Raw genomic sequence first — 13,680 nt, 5'->3', positions numbered from 1 at the left:
TCTGTTCAAGGTTGAGTGCAACATCAAATCATCATCACATTGAAAATGTGTTACCATGATCCTCTGAAATGGGCGCATCCGCTAAAACTTGCAAAGTATAATGATACAAAATTGTGAGACCGTACTAGTACTTATGTTCAAGGTCGAGTGCAACATCAAATCATCATTACATTGAATGTTGTGTTACCATGATCATGATCTATCTCTGAATTTGGCGCATCCGTTAAATCTCGCAAAGTATAATGATAAAAGAATTGTGAGACTGTACTAGTACTTATGTTCAAGGCTGAGTGCAGGATCAAATCATCATCACGTTGAAATTTGTTACAACGATCATGCCATATCTCTAAAATTGGCGCATCCGCTAAATCTTGCACGTGGCGCATCTCGGTGCGGAGCAACAGGTCGGTGATATCAAGGTTGAGGCGTCGGTAGCGTCATCGGGCTCTCTTCTCTTGATAGATCTTCTACATAGCGCGGCGCACCGCCTGACGAGAAGAAGTCACATGTGAGACCGAGGTGGAGACGTCGCCGGCATCCTCGAGGCGCGGCCACCCTTCTACGAGCCAGCGTCGACTCAAGGTATGAATCCATGCGTTGTCGCGCCCTTCTACCGATGAAGTGGGGTGCCTTAGATTTATTGTTCTTCTCTTACAATTATTTCGAGCTGAATGATGACCCACAAGTATAGGGGATCGCAACAGTCTTCGCGGGAAGTATTACCCAATTTATTGATTCGACACAAGGGGAGACAAAGAACACTTGGAAGCCTTAACAACGGAGTTGTCAATTCAGATTGCACTGGAAACGAGACTTGCTCGCAAGAGTTTATCGATAGTAACGGTTTTATAGCAATAGCGAGTAGTGAAATAACAGCAGCAGAGTAACAAAGACAGCGGTAGTGATTTTAGTAAACAGCAGGATTAAAATACTTGTAGGCACGGGGACGGATGACGGGCGTTGCATGGATGAGAGAAACTCATGTAACAATCATAGCGGGGCATTTGCGGATAATAATAAAACGGTGTCCAAGTACTAATCAATCAATAGGCATGTGTTCCAATTATAGTCGTACGTGCTCGCAATGAGAAACTTGCACAACATCTTTTGTCCTACCAGCCGGTGGCAGCCGGGCCTCAAGGGAAACTACTTGGATATTAAGGTACTCCTTTTAATAGAGTACCGGAGCAAAGCATTAACACTCCGTGAACACATGTGATCCTCACGTCACTACCATCCCCTCCGGTTGTCCCGATTTCGTCACTTCGGGGCCATTGGTTCCGGACAGCGACGCGTGTATACAACTTGCGGGTAAGATCATAAACAACGAATATCATGATGAAATAATAACATGTTCAGATCTGAGATCATGGCACTCGGGCCCTAGTGACAAGCATTAAGCATAACAAGTTGCAACAATATCATAAAAGTACCATCTACGGACACTAGGCACTATGCCCTAACAATCTTATGCTATTACATGACAAATCTCATCCAATCCCTACCATCCCCTTCAGCCTACAGCGGGGGAATTACTCACACATGGATGGGGAAACATTGCTGGTTGATGGAGAGGCGTTGGCGGTGATGGCGGTGATGATCTCCTCCAATTCCCCGTCCCGGCGGAGTGCCAGAACGGAGACTTCTGGCTCCTGCGACGGAGTTTCGCGATGTGGCGGCGTTCGGAGGGTTTCTCGCGACTTCGACTTCTCTCGTGCGTTTTTAGGTCGAGGCGAATAAGTAGTCCGAAGGGGGCGTCGGAGGCCGGCCGAGGGGCCACACCACATGGCCGCGCGGGCCCCCCCGGGCCGCGCCGCCGGTGGTGTGGGGCCCTCGGGCCTCCACTTCAATTGCCCTTCGGCTCCGTTAGTTTCCTGGGAAAATAGGGCCTTATCGCATAAATTCCGAGGTTTTTCCCGAAAGTTGGATTTACGCACAAAAACGAGACACCGAGCAGTTCTGCTGAAAACAGCGTTAGTCCGTGTTAGTTGCATCCAAAATACACAAATTAGAGGCCAAACAATAGCAAAAGTGTTCGGGAAAGTAGATACGTTTTGGACGTATCAACTCCCCCCAAGCTTAGCTTATTGCTTGTCCCCAAGCAATTCAGTTAACAACCGAGCGATAAAACAACTTTCACGAACACATTTGCTCATATGATGTATATATTCTCATGATATGGCTAACACTTGAGCAGTTCATAATAAGGTACATGCAAATAAGATCATCTAACAGACTATATCAATCATGAAGAGGTACCAACAATTAATAATAAGCATCATGAATCATGTATATAAGCAGGATTGCAATGTTCATAAGAGAGTATGATAAAGTGGTATCTCGCTTGCCCGTATTTGATTGGCAAAACATAAATGCCCGGGCACCTTTGAAGTTCATAGAAAGACTAGAAGTAGTGATTGTCAAAGATAAAAGCATCAAAGTTATACCACAATCAATCATATTTTGAGACAAGCATATTATACTAAGAATGATAGTTGTGCTCTCAAGAAAGTGCTCAAAGAAATAATGGAGACACAACATAAAAGTAAAAGATTGACCCTTCGCAGAGGGAAGCAGGGATTAACATGCGCTAGAGCTTTTCATTTTTATAAATCAGGAGTAAAATTATTTGAGAGGTGTTTGTTGTTGTCAACGAATGGTAATGGGTTCACCAACTACCTCGCCAACCGGACTTTCAAGAGCGGCTCCCATGAATTACTTGCATATTTATTTGGCACTCCTTCCAACCTTTCTTACACAAACCATGGCTAACCGAATCCTCGGGTGCCTGCCAACAATCTCATACCATGAAGGAGTGCCTTTTTATTTTAGTTTTATTATGATGATGACACTCCCCCCAACCTTTGCTTACACAAGCCATGGCTAACCGAATCCTTCGGGTGCCGTCCAACAATCACAAACCATGGAGGAGTGTCTATTTAAGTTTAATTAATTCGGGATCTGGGAATCCCATTGCCGGCTCTTTTTGCAAAATTATTGGATAAGCGGATGTGCCACTATTCCATATGAGAGTCCGTCAAAAGTAAATGACAAGGTTGAAAGCTAAACACCACATACTTCTTCATGAGCTATGAAACATTAACACAAATTAAGAAGCATTTTGAAGGTTTTAAAGGTAGCGCATGAGAATTTACTTGGAATGGTTTGAAATGCCATGCATAGGTATTTATGGTGGACACTCTGGAATAACTTGGTTTTCATGTGTTTGGATGCACGAGCAGCGTTCCCGCTCGAGTACAAGTGAAGGCTAGCAAAAAGACTAGGGAGCGACAAATCAAGAGAGCAATGCTCGTCATAATCATGCTTGCGGCAAAATAAATTAAGCGAGGCATAAAAGTGATACAAGAACTACGAAGCAATGTAAATCATTGAGGCTTAATTGACTCTTGTTCAGTCATATGCATGCGTGAGCATGTGCCAAGTCGATATAAATGAATTATTCAGAGGAGGATACCACAATGCCATACTTACTTATGAATAAAACAATGCAAACAAACATCCATGACATGCTACTCATATTAATAGATTGGAGCTAAACATGAGAGATCATGAACCACTAGACTTTCTTAAATAACATATACCTCATATGAACCAACTAAGCATGCTCACATGGATGAGTATATGTACAAAAATGAAAACAAATAGAGTTCATACCAGCCTCTCACCACAATCAGATTGTCGTAGATCGTCATTATTGCCTTTTCACTTGTGTAGCTTGGATAATATGAAATGAAAACCACGCTCCAGCCACCGAAGACCATTGAACTCATGATGAACTTTACAAACCAAAGAAGAACAGCAAATATTTTTGGTGTTTTCAAATTGCAAATAGGAACAAGAGGAAACAAGCAAACAAAGCAAAATCTTTTTGGGTTTTCTTATAGCAAGCTAGCAATAGCAAATAAAGCGAAACAAATGCAAGAAACCAAGATAAACAAATGATGAAGAGAAACAACAGAAATATTTTTGGTCTTTTTGTGTTTTGGGAAAGAAACAAAGTGGAAACAAGAAATAGCAAACTAAAAGAAACACAGAAAAGTAAGATGGCAGAAATCTGCCAAAACCTGACAGCAGTACAGAAATCGATTTTTACAAAAATCTTACGTTGCTCAGTTCGAAAAGTGTTCAACTAATGAAAGTTAGATAACAACCTGGGGAACATGCACAAAAATTTTCAACTCAAAATACTGTTCTGGCTGGGCACACGAATTTTTACGGCAACAGCCCAGAATCTGTTTTCAGGCAGCACTTCCCCAAATATCATCTTCCTCTCATTAGAAAAACACTCAAACAAACTAAACAAGTATATACAAGTATCCAGCAATCATAATATGCAAAGAATGAGTGATGCCGGTATACCTCCCCCCAAGCTTAGGCTTTTGGCCTAAGTGGAGTTCAACCCCAACGAGGGTCTGGGTTCCACGCCGGTGGATCATACATGGAGTAGTCATAATAAAGCTCCTGCGCAGAAGAAAAGCGTGGAGGCTCCGCATATCCACCATGTTGATGCGAGGAACTTGCTGCATCGGATGATGAGTCGAGGTGCTCCTCGACCTCTATGTCGTCTCTTGCATGCTGGCCTCCTCTCTCTATATGTGCATCTAGTGCACCTTCTGTGACCGACCAATCTCCCCTGGAATCAAGGTTAGACAAAACAGGCGTAGGCAATCTTACTAGTTTCTCAGTTTTCTTAGTTATTCTCCAAACTTTCTTATAAAATATCATCTTATAATACAGGTTACCCAAGTTGGAGGAATCTGAAACAAATTCATGTTTAATCATAGAGGCTATGTCAAGTTTTTCTATGGGGAACGGAATATCAAAATGATGAGGTTCTACATTATGAAAAGCTAGTAAACGGGAGGCGATGAGGCCTCCACACATTCCACCTTTCTCACGGTTAGTAGCAAGTCTATAAGCTATTAATGCTCCCAAATTATAAGACCTACTATTTTGCAGTGCTGCAGCTAGAAAAGCCAAATCCGGGATAGAAAGTTTACTACCAATTCTTTTGGCGAGAACGCATTTGGTAATAAAATAAGCAAAGTAGCGGATAGCCGGGAGCTGAATACTAGTGATTTTACCACTTTCACCTGAGAAACTCCTTCCATCGCAAATCATCTTGTAAAGATCCGAGAGTTCTTGCGGCGATCCCCTTATCTTCTCGCACGACCCCCATTGCGGTATTCTAATTGCTGCACAAAAAGCACTAAATGGCAAGTTGACAGTTTTATTGTAAATTTTATACTCGGACCGTGGGGTTAGATCGCGACCAATTAAACTTGAAGTCCTGCACAAAAGCCATAGTTAATTTTACATATTGTCTTGGCTCTCCTTCAACAAAGTCACTCAGCCACCGCACGAGAAATTAGAGTTTGAACATCCGCAAATATCCCGCGCTTCTCATGAAATCCGCGCACGGGTAGTAAGAGGGGTATACTCCCTCTTCACGATTGACTACCATAACTTGTTGGACTTCCAATTCTTGCTGGTTCAAGTGATATCTATTCCATTCCATTTTCTGAAATTTCAACAAACAATATAAAACTTGATTTGGTGACATATAATTGAGGGAAACTACCATAGGAACTTGCTAAAGTACTAATCATGCATCAAAACTAATTTCTACCAATTAGAACAAGCATGCAAGCTCACCAAACATGTTACCTACAGCAACAAAATATTCAAGATATACTCAACCAAACGAAATTCTACTTGGATGGGTGGAGGAGTCACATACCGAAGAGCAAATGTGCCAAATTTCGGACGAAATCTGGGCTGAGCAAAGAGATCGAGAAATGCTGGAGCTCTGGAGCAAAAACGCGAGAGAGATGAACTTGGTACGAGTTTTTCGGGAGAGAGAAGGTGCTGGGAGAAAGAGATGGCAAAGTGGGGCGAGGGGGAGCCCACACCACAGGGTGGCGCGGCCACCTCCTTGGCCGCGCCGGCCAGTGGTGTGGCGCCCTCTGGTGCCCCACAGGTCATCCTCTGGTGCTCCCAGGTGCCTCGTCGAAAAATAGGACCAACGGTGTAATTTTCGCGAATTTTTGAAAACTTTGAAAAATGCACATTTTCTGGGTATTAAGTTTATTATTACTGGCCAGGAAAATTTTTGAAATCTCAAATCAACTAAGAAACTTTGCAAATTAAAAGTGCTACAGCAACTAAAACAAGTGGAGAAAGAGAGAAATGTTGTTTACCTCCTCTATGCATATAAAAGGTATTTGTTAACAAGGTTGATCTAGTCTTGTCACCAAATAAATTTTACATAACATATGAAGAAATAAACCTCAAATCAATCATGTTACCTTGAATTGTATTGATATGGATCCAATCACAAGAGTTTGATATTCTTCTTTAGGCTCATATATAGGACAATCGATGGTTCCCACTTTGATAGTTCTCACATGAGAGATAGTATTAACTCCGCACGCTTTTTCAATCCTCTTGGGGAAATAGACAGTGTGTTCCTTATCATCAACATTGAAAGTAACCTTTCCTTTATTGCAATCAATAACAGCCCCTGCGGTGTTAAGAAAAGGTCTCCCAAGAATAATAGACATATTATCATCTTCAGGCATTTCCAACACAACAAAATCAGTTAATATCAAGCGGTTAGTAGTAACTTGAACAGGGACATTCTCACATATACCAACAGGAATAGCAGTAGATTTATCAGCCATTTGCAAAGATATATCAGTAGGTATCAACTTATCTAAGTAAAGTCTCTTATAAAGAGAAAAGGGCATAACACTAACACCGGCTCCCAAGTCACATAGAGCAGTTTTGACATAATTATTCTTAATAGAACAAGGAATAGTAGGTATACCTGGGTCGCCCAACTTCTTTGGAATTTTGCCATTGAAAGAGTAATTAGCAAGCATAGTAGAAATTTCCTCATTGTGGATTTTCCTTTTGTTAGTAACAATATCTTTCATATACTTTGAATAAGGAGGCAATTTAATAGCATCAGTCAAAGGGATTTGCAAAAATAAAGGTTTCATCCAATCACAAAATTTATTATAGTGTTCCTCTTCCTTTGATTTTAATTTCTTAGCAGGAAAAGGCATTGGCTTTTGCACCCAAGGTTCTCTTTCATTACCATGTTTCTCAGCAATAAAATCTTCTTTAGTATACTTTTTATTTTTAGCATGCTTTTCTGGTTCTTTTTCAACCTCTTCTTTATCAGGAGTATCATTCTTATCATTATCTTCACTATTATCATGTTCATTACCACTTTCAGTTTCAGCATCGAAATAGAAATACTATTAGGATCATTAACGAGGTTCAGAGGATTCTACAACATTTTTATGTTTCTTCTTCTTTTTCTTAGAATGAGCTCTAGGTTCAATGCGTTGAGAATCTTGTTCAATTCTTTTGGGATGCCCTTCGGGATATAGAGGATCCTGGGTAGAGACACCACCTCTAGTTGTTACTTCATAAGCATGTTTCTCTTTAGAATTATTCCCTAACAAGTCATTTTGCACTTTAGTGAGTTGATCAATTTGAGTTTGAATCATATGAAAATGTTTAACAAGCATCTTAACATCATTGGAGGTTCTCTCCACAATATCATGCAATTGACTAATAGCTTGAGAATTTTCCATTAAATGATTCTCTACTCTCATATTAAAATTTTCTTGCTTAACAATATAATTATCAAACTCATCTAAGCATTGTGCAGGAGGTTTCGAATACGGAATATCTTCCCTAGTAAAGCGTTGAAGGGAATTTACCTCAATCATGGATGAAGGGGGAATTATCTCACATATATCTTCTATTGGAGGTAGATTCTTCACATCTTCAGATTTAATACCTTTCTCCTTGAGAGACTTCTTGGCTTCCCTCATATCTTCATCATTCAATTTAATTAAACCCCTCTTCTTCACTATTGGTGTTGGAGTTGGTTCAGGCGTATTCCAATCATCATAATTCCGGCCTATTTTAGCCAATAATTCTTCGAGCGTCGTACGGAGTTCTTTTCTGAAAACACAACCAGCACAACTATCCAGGTATGCCCTAGACTCAATGGTTAGTCCACTATAAAATATATCAAGTAAATCATGCTTTTCTAAATCATGGTCAGGCAAAGCTCTAATAAGAGAGCAAAATCTCGCCCAAGCCTCAGGCAATTTCTCCTCATCTCCCTGATCAAAATTATAAACTCTCCGCAAAGCAGCATGTTGAGCACTAGCGAGGAAAGTATTTGCGGAAGAAAACATCAAGCAATTCTTTCGGACTTTTAATAGAATTAGGTGGCAAATTATTATACCAAGTTTTAGCGTCATCCTTCAATGAGAATGGAAATATTTTAGCAACAAAGTAAGTACGCTTCTTAACATCATCAGAAAACAAACTACTCAAAGTAGATAACTCGGTCATGTGTTCAACGAGCACTTTCTTTTTCAGTACCACAAAAAGGTGTTTTCTCAACAATAGCTATATGAGATAGATCAATAGAAAAATCATAATCTTTATCCCTAATGTTTATAGGAGATGTGGCAAATTTAGGATCGGGAGACGGTTTATATCTAACGGTGTGTTACGCAAGCAACTTTTTAATTTTTCTTGCATCAGTAGTAGCATTACATTTTTCAATAAAATCATCATCAAGCTCCACATAATCTTCCTCAAGATCATCACTAGAGAATTCAAGTTCAGGTGAACTAACAGGTGTAGTAGCATTAGGAGTTTCAGTATTTTCAATTTGTCTAGATTTAGCAATTGTAGCATCTAGAAAAGATCCCAATGAACCACTATCATCAAGCACAGCAGAAACATTATCAATATTATGAGACTTGTTCAGATTCAGCGAGATGTACCCGCATGCGAAGCATGTGGCGGTGAAACAAGTTTATCAATCACGGATGGTGAATCAAGTGTAGCGGAGGTACTCGGAATTGTACCTTTTCTTGTAGTGGATGGTAATATGGCGATCTTAGTATCGCGAGGTTTACCCATGATGGAGAATTTGCAGCGAACAATATTAATCCAAGTGAACTTCCAAATAAAGCTATGCTCCCCGGCAACGGCGCCAGAAAATAGTCTTGATGACCCACAAGTATAGGGGATCGCAACAGTCTTCGCGGGAAGTATTACCCAATTTATTGATTCGACACAAGGGGAGACAAAGAACACTTGGAAGCCTTAACAACGGAGTTGTCAATTCAGTTGCACCTGGAAACAGACTTGCTCGCAAGAGTTTATCAGTAGTAACGGTTTTATAGCAATAGCGGTAGTGAAATAACGGCGACGAGTAACAAAGACAGCGGTAGTGATTTTAGTAAACGAGCGGGATTAAAATACGTAGGCACGGGGACGGATGACGGGCGTTGCATGGATGAGAGAAACTCATGTAACAATCATAGCAGGGCATTTGCGGATAATAATAAAACGGTGTCCAAGTACTAATCAATCAATAGGCATGTGTTCCAATTATAGTCGTACGTGCTCGCAATGAGAAACTTGCACAACATCTTTTGTCCTACCAGCCGGTGGCAGCCGGGCCTCAAGGAAACTACTTGGATATTAAGGTACTCCTTTTAATAGAGTACCGGAGCAAAGCATTAACACTCCGTGAACACATGTGATCCTCACGTCACTACCATCCCCTCCGGTTGTCCCGATTTGTCACTTCGGGGCCATTGGTTCCGGACAGCGACGCGTGTATACAACTTGCGAGGTAAGATCATAAACAACGAATATCATGATGAAATAATAACATGTTCAGATCTGAGATCATGGCACTCGGGCCCTAGTGACAAGCATTAAGCATAACAAGTTGCAACAATATCATAAAAGTACCATCTACGGACACTAGGCACTATGCCCTAACAATCTTATGCTATTACATGACAAATCTCATCCAATCCCTACCATCCCCTTCGGCCTACAGCGGGGGAATTACTCACACATGGATGGGGGAAACATTGCTGGTTGATGGAGAGGCGTTGGCGGTGATGGCGGTGATGATCTCCTCCAATTCCCCGTCCGGCGGAGTGCCAGAACGGAGACTTCTGGCTCCTGCGACGGAGTTTCGCGATGTGGCGGCGTTCTGGAGGGTTTCTCGCGACTTCGACTTCTCTCCGTGCGTTTTTAGGTCGAGGCGAATAAGTAGTCCGAAGGGGGGCGTCGGAGGCCGGCCGAGGGGCCACACCACATGGCCGCGCGGGCCCCCCTGGGCCGCGCCGCCGGTGGTGTGGGGCCCTCGGGCCTCCACTTCAATTGCCCTTACGGCTCCGTTAGTTTCCTGGGAAAATAGGGCCTTCGCATAAATTCCGAGGTTTTTCCCGAAAGTTGGATTTACGCACAAAAACGAGACACGAGAGCAGTTCTGCTGAAAACAGCGTTAGTCCGTGTTAGTTGCATCCAAAATACACAAATTAGAGGCCAAACAATAGCAAAAGTGTTCGGGAAAGTAGATACGTTTTGGACGTATCACTGAACATGTGTGCTCTTTCTCTGAATATATTGCTTGAAAAGCTAACCAAGTTACTTAAATTCACTTTGTTCTTAATCTTGCGTGCTAATTTCGTTATTTTTGCTGACGGTGGTGCGCGCAATGAGATTTATTTGTGGGTGTGTTGAGCTGTTAGGCCTAAGTCGAAATCCTCAGCTAAACGAGGCCTCAGCTTAACACATAAAAAAAGGTGTTCAATCTCGCCCACAATGTCCTTTCTTTCCTCTTCCTTTATTGGAACTTGTTTTGCAGACAAGGAAAGTGGCACGTGTAATGTGAGTAAAACCCTCTTAGCCAAAATCAGCTACGAGCAAGATTTTATGTATTGTAGATGCCCCAATTGACTCTCATCCCCAATGTAGTCTTTTTTATGTTAGTATAGACTTCTTTACTGGATGTATACTATCGTACATGGCATGCATTTGCCTAATGAGCAGCATTGTATTGCTATTCTAGCCAACCTGATCGACTTGTCAAGCTTCATGCACGAGATGCCAAGTTTAATTTACTCCCTCGCTCTGAACTTTAAACAGGACCAGGAGCATGAGGGCCACATTAACCCACGATCCTGAAAAACTGTTGGTCTATCCCGAGAAACGAGGAGGTTTAAGGAAACGAGGAGTCCAGCGCGTGCGGAAGGTGCTTTAATCGTGCGAGCATGCAGGGGCAAAATGAGGAAACTAGCGATTACTTTCTCTACTTCCAGTCTTATACCTTAATAAATGGGCAAACTGAGCACGTTGTAGCTAATCCTTTGATTAATTTAGCAGCTATATTAGTCAATAAGATTGCCTTATGTTTTTCTCAGTTTTCCCCAAGCCCTTATAATTTGTAACCCGCAGAAGGAGCTCAGACGGGAGGATTCCCGTTTAGTTGACCGTTCCGTGCTGACGTGTGGGGCTAGTAGAAAGGGACCGCGTGGGACAGGACGAGACCGCGTTTGGTTGTACGTGAGCAGGAGCTGGGTTCTGTCTCTCTCGGCGCGAATTGGCATTTTTAAGAGCACCTTTTCCCCCTCTGTCTCTTTGTCTTTTTAAACCAAATTAGTATCAAATCTAGAGAAGTTTGCATTTCTGTCTTTCTTCAATTATTTGTGCCTTTTGGCCCTCGTTGTTTGCCCAATATGGCAGCAAATCTAGTACTCCCTCTGGTCCATATGTATGTAGTTAAATCTAGAAGCAAATCTCCGGGGTAATGTACGACAAATTCACGAGTCATAGTAAATCGAGAAAACAAAGTAGGGCCAACAAAATATAGTAGAATAGGGATAGATAATAGGGATCCCTCCCTAGATAATAAGCTGCATACACAGCAGCCAACATAGTAACAGGTTCGAGTGACATAGGCATCCCAAATGGGCCTGCCAAAGATAGTACCCGGGGTTTAACGAAGGCCCACTACCCGAAGAATAAGAAGGTTCGAGAGCCCAAGATATATTAAGGAAAGTAGAATTGTAATAGGAGGTGTTGTTTGTAAATCTGGCGGGATGAGTTAGAAACCGTCCCGGACTCTGTAACTTGTACAAAACGAAACCCTCGGCTCCACCTCTTATATAAAGGGGAGTCGAGGGACGAGAAGATCATCGAATCATTGTCTGCAAACCCTAGTTTTCATAATCGTCGAGCACTTTTCGGCTGAAACCTTCGAGATCTACTTGCCCTCTACTTCTAACTAAACCCTAGCCTACAATCCATAGGCATTGACAAGTTAATCCTATGTCAATTGGCGCCGTCTGTGGGGACTAGAGGCGTAAGGATCTGATCTCGATGGCACGTTCAAGATCTTCGACATCGTCAACTGGAAGCAACACTATGGATCGAGGTAAACGGATCGCTGATTGGTCTTGTTGATTTTGTTCCTCACCCACCCTCCCGTTTGGATGCATATGCGTATCTGGCGGAGCCCTTGGAGATGACGTTCGGAAGGTTTCACTTTCGCGTCGAGAAGGAAGGATCGTATCGTGTCGAAATTCCGATTTCGTCGGGATCGTCGACGGTCGATTCTGATTTTTCAAGCTATGCATCGTCAAGCTGAGTCGAAGAAGAAACTTCGGCAACACGTTACGTCGGCATCGAGCAAGAGAGAAACTCGCCAAGATCTTCAGCAACACATCGTTTGAGTCATCCGCGGACTCATATATAAGCGATGGCTCAAGCGATGTCGACAGTTACGACTTCATCGACAAATCTATCACAGTGGGCAAGGTCTTCATCAATCTCAACAATGATGTCACCAAACCCAACAGAGATCGGAGTACAAAATATCATCAGATTTATGCTATCGACAATCAAGAGGAAACATCGGAGGCTTTCGACGATTTGGGTAATCCTTTTGTCGATCCCTCAGATCTAAGGAGAGGTATGGGCACTAAATATGTCGGGCCCACACCACGTGTCAGAGTTCAACTTCCACAAGCAGCCTGGGATAGAGCGGCAAAAGCCCTAGATGGTTCGGAGCCAATGACGACAACAGCTACGGCTCAAGAACTGCAAGCTTATCAATATAGGCTCGCACGAACTGCCAGAGAAATAGAAAAACAGACAGCTGAGTTGAACAGGAGAAAGGAGGCAGCTTCTGCATCCAGCAGGAGAAGGGCAGATCTAAGTGGACAATCTAGAGTTTCGGGTGATAGCCACGGGGAGGCTCGGAACAGAGGAAGATCAAGGTTACAACACATACCCGAAGCAGAAAGAGAACACTTGGTTCAAAACCTCGACATGTCCTTTATGTCGATAGATACAAGAGGAAATATTATCCCTAAGACACCAGAAGCTGGGTATATGGCGACACAAGCTTACATCCTCGCATCCAGGCCACCCCCAGGAGATCCAAGGGAAACACTATACAACATGGCGTTAGCGAGGGTTGGAGCTATGGGGACGGCGTTCGTAGCAACGCCTCCCGAAAGGAGCGGCAAGGCAAAATAGTCCACGACCTGCGGCGGCAACGGCGGCGGTTCCCGAAGGACCAAGCGGAGCAAGAGACACGAGGAGCACAAGCAAGGGTCGATAGAGCGAGACAAAGCGAGAAGGGATCATCGGCAATCCCCGGAGCTTAACGACGAGGATATGTGCGGCTTGCCGTGCTTCACAAGGAGAGTACGAAAAACTCGAGTCCCGTCGGGATTTAAGTTGCCCGATCACTTCAAAAAGTTCGACGGTCTGCAAGATCCAGAGGACTGGCTAATTGATTACCTCGAG

Source organism: Lolium rigidum, chromosome 2, assembly GCF_022539505.1.
Source record: "Lolium rigidum isolate FL_2022 chromosome 2, APGP_CSIRO_Lrig_0.1, whole genome shotgun sequence".
In the NCBI taxonomy this organism is placed as follows: domain Eukaryota; kingdom Viridiplantae; phylum Streptophyta; class Magnoliopsida; order Poales; family Poaceae; genus Lolium; species Lolium rigidum.
The sequence above is the reverse complement of the archived record's forward strand: the minus strand, read 5'-3'. Positions refer to the sequence as shown.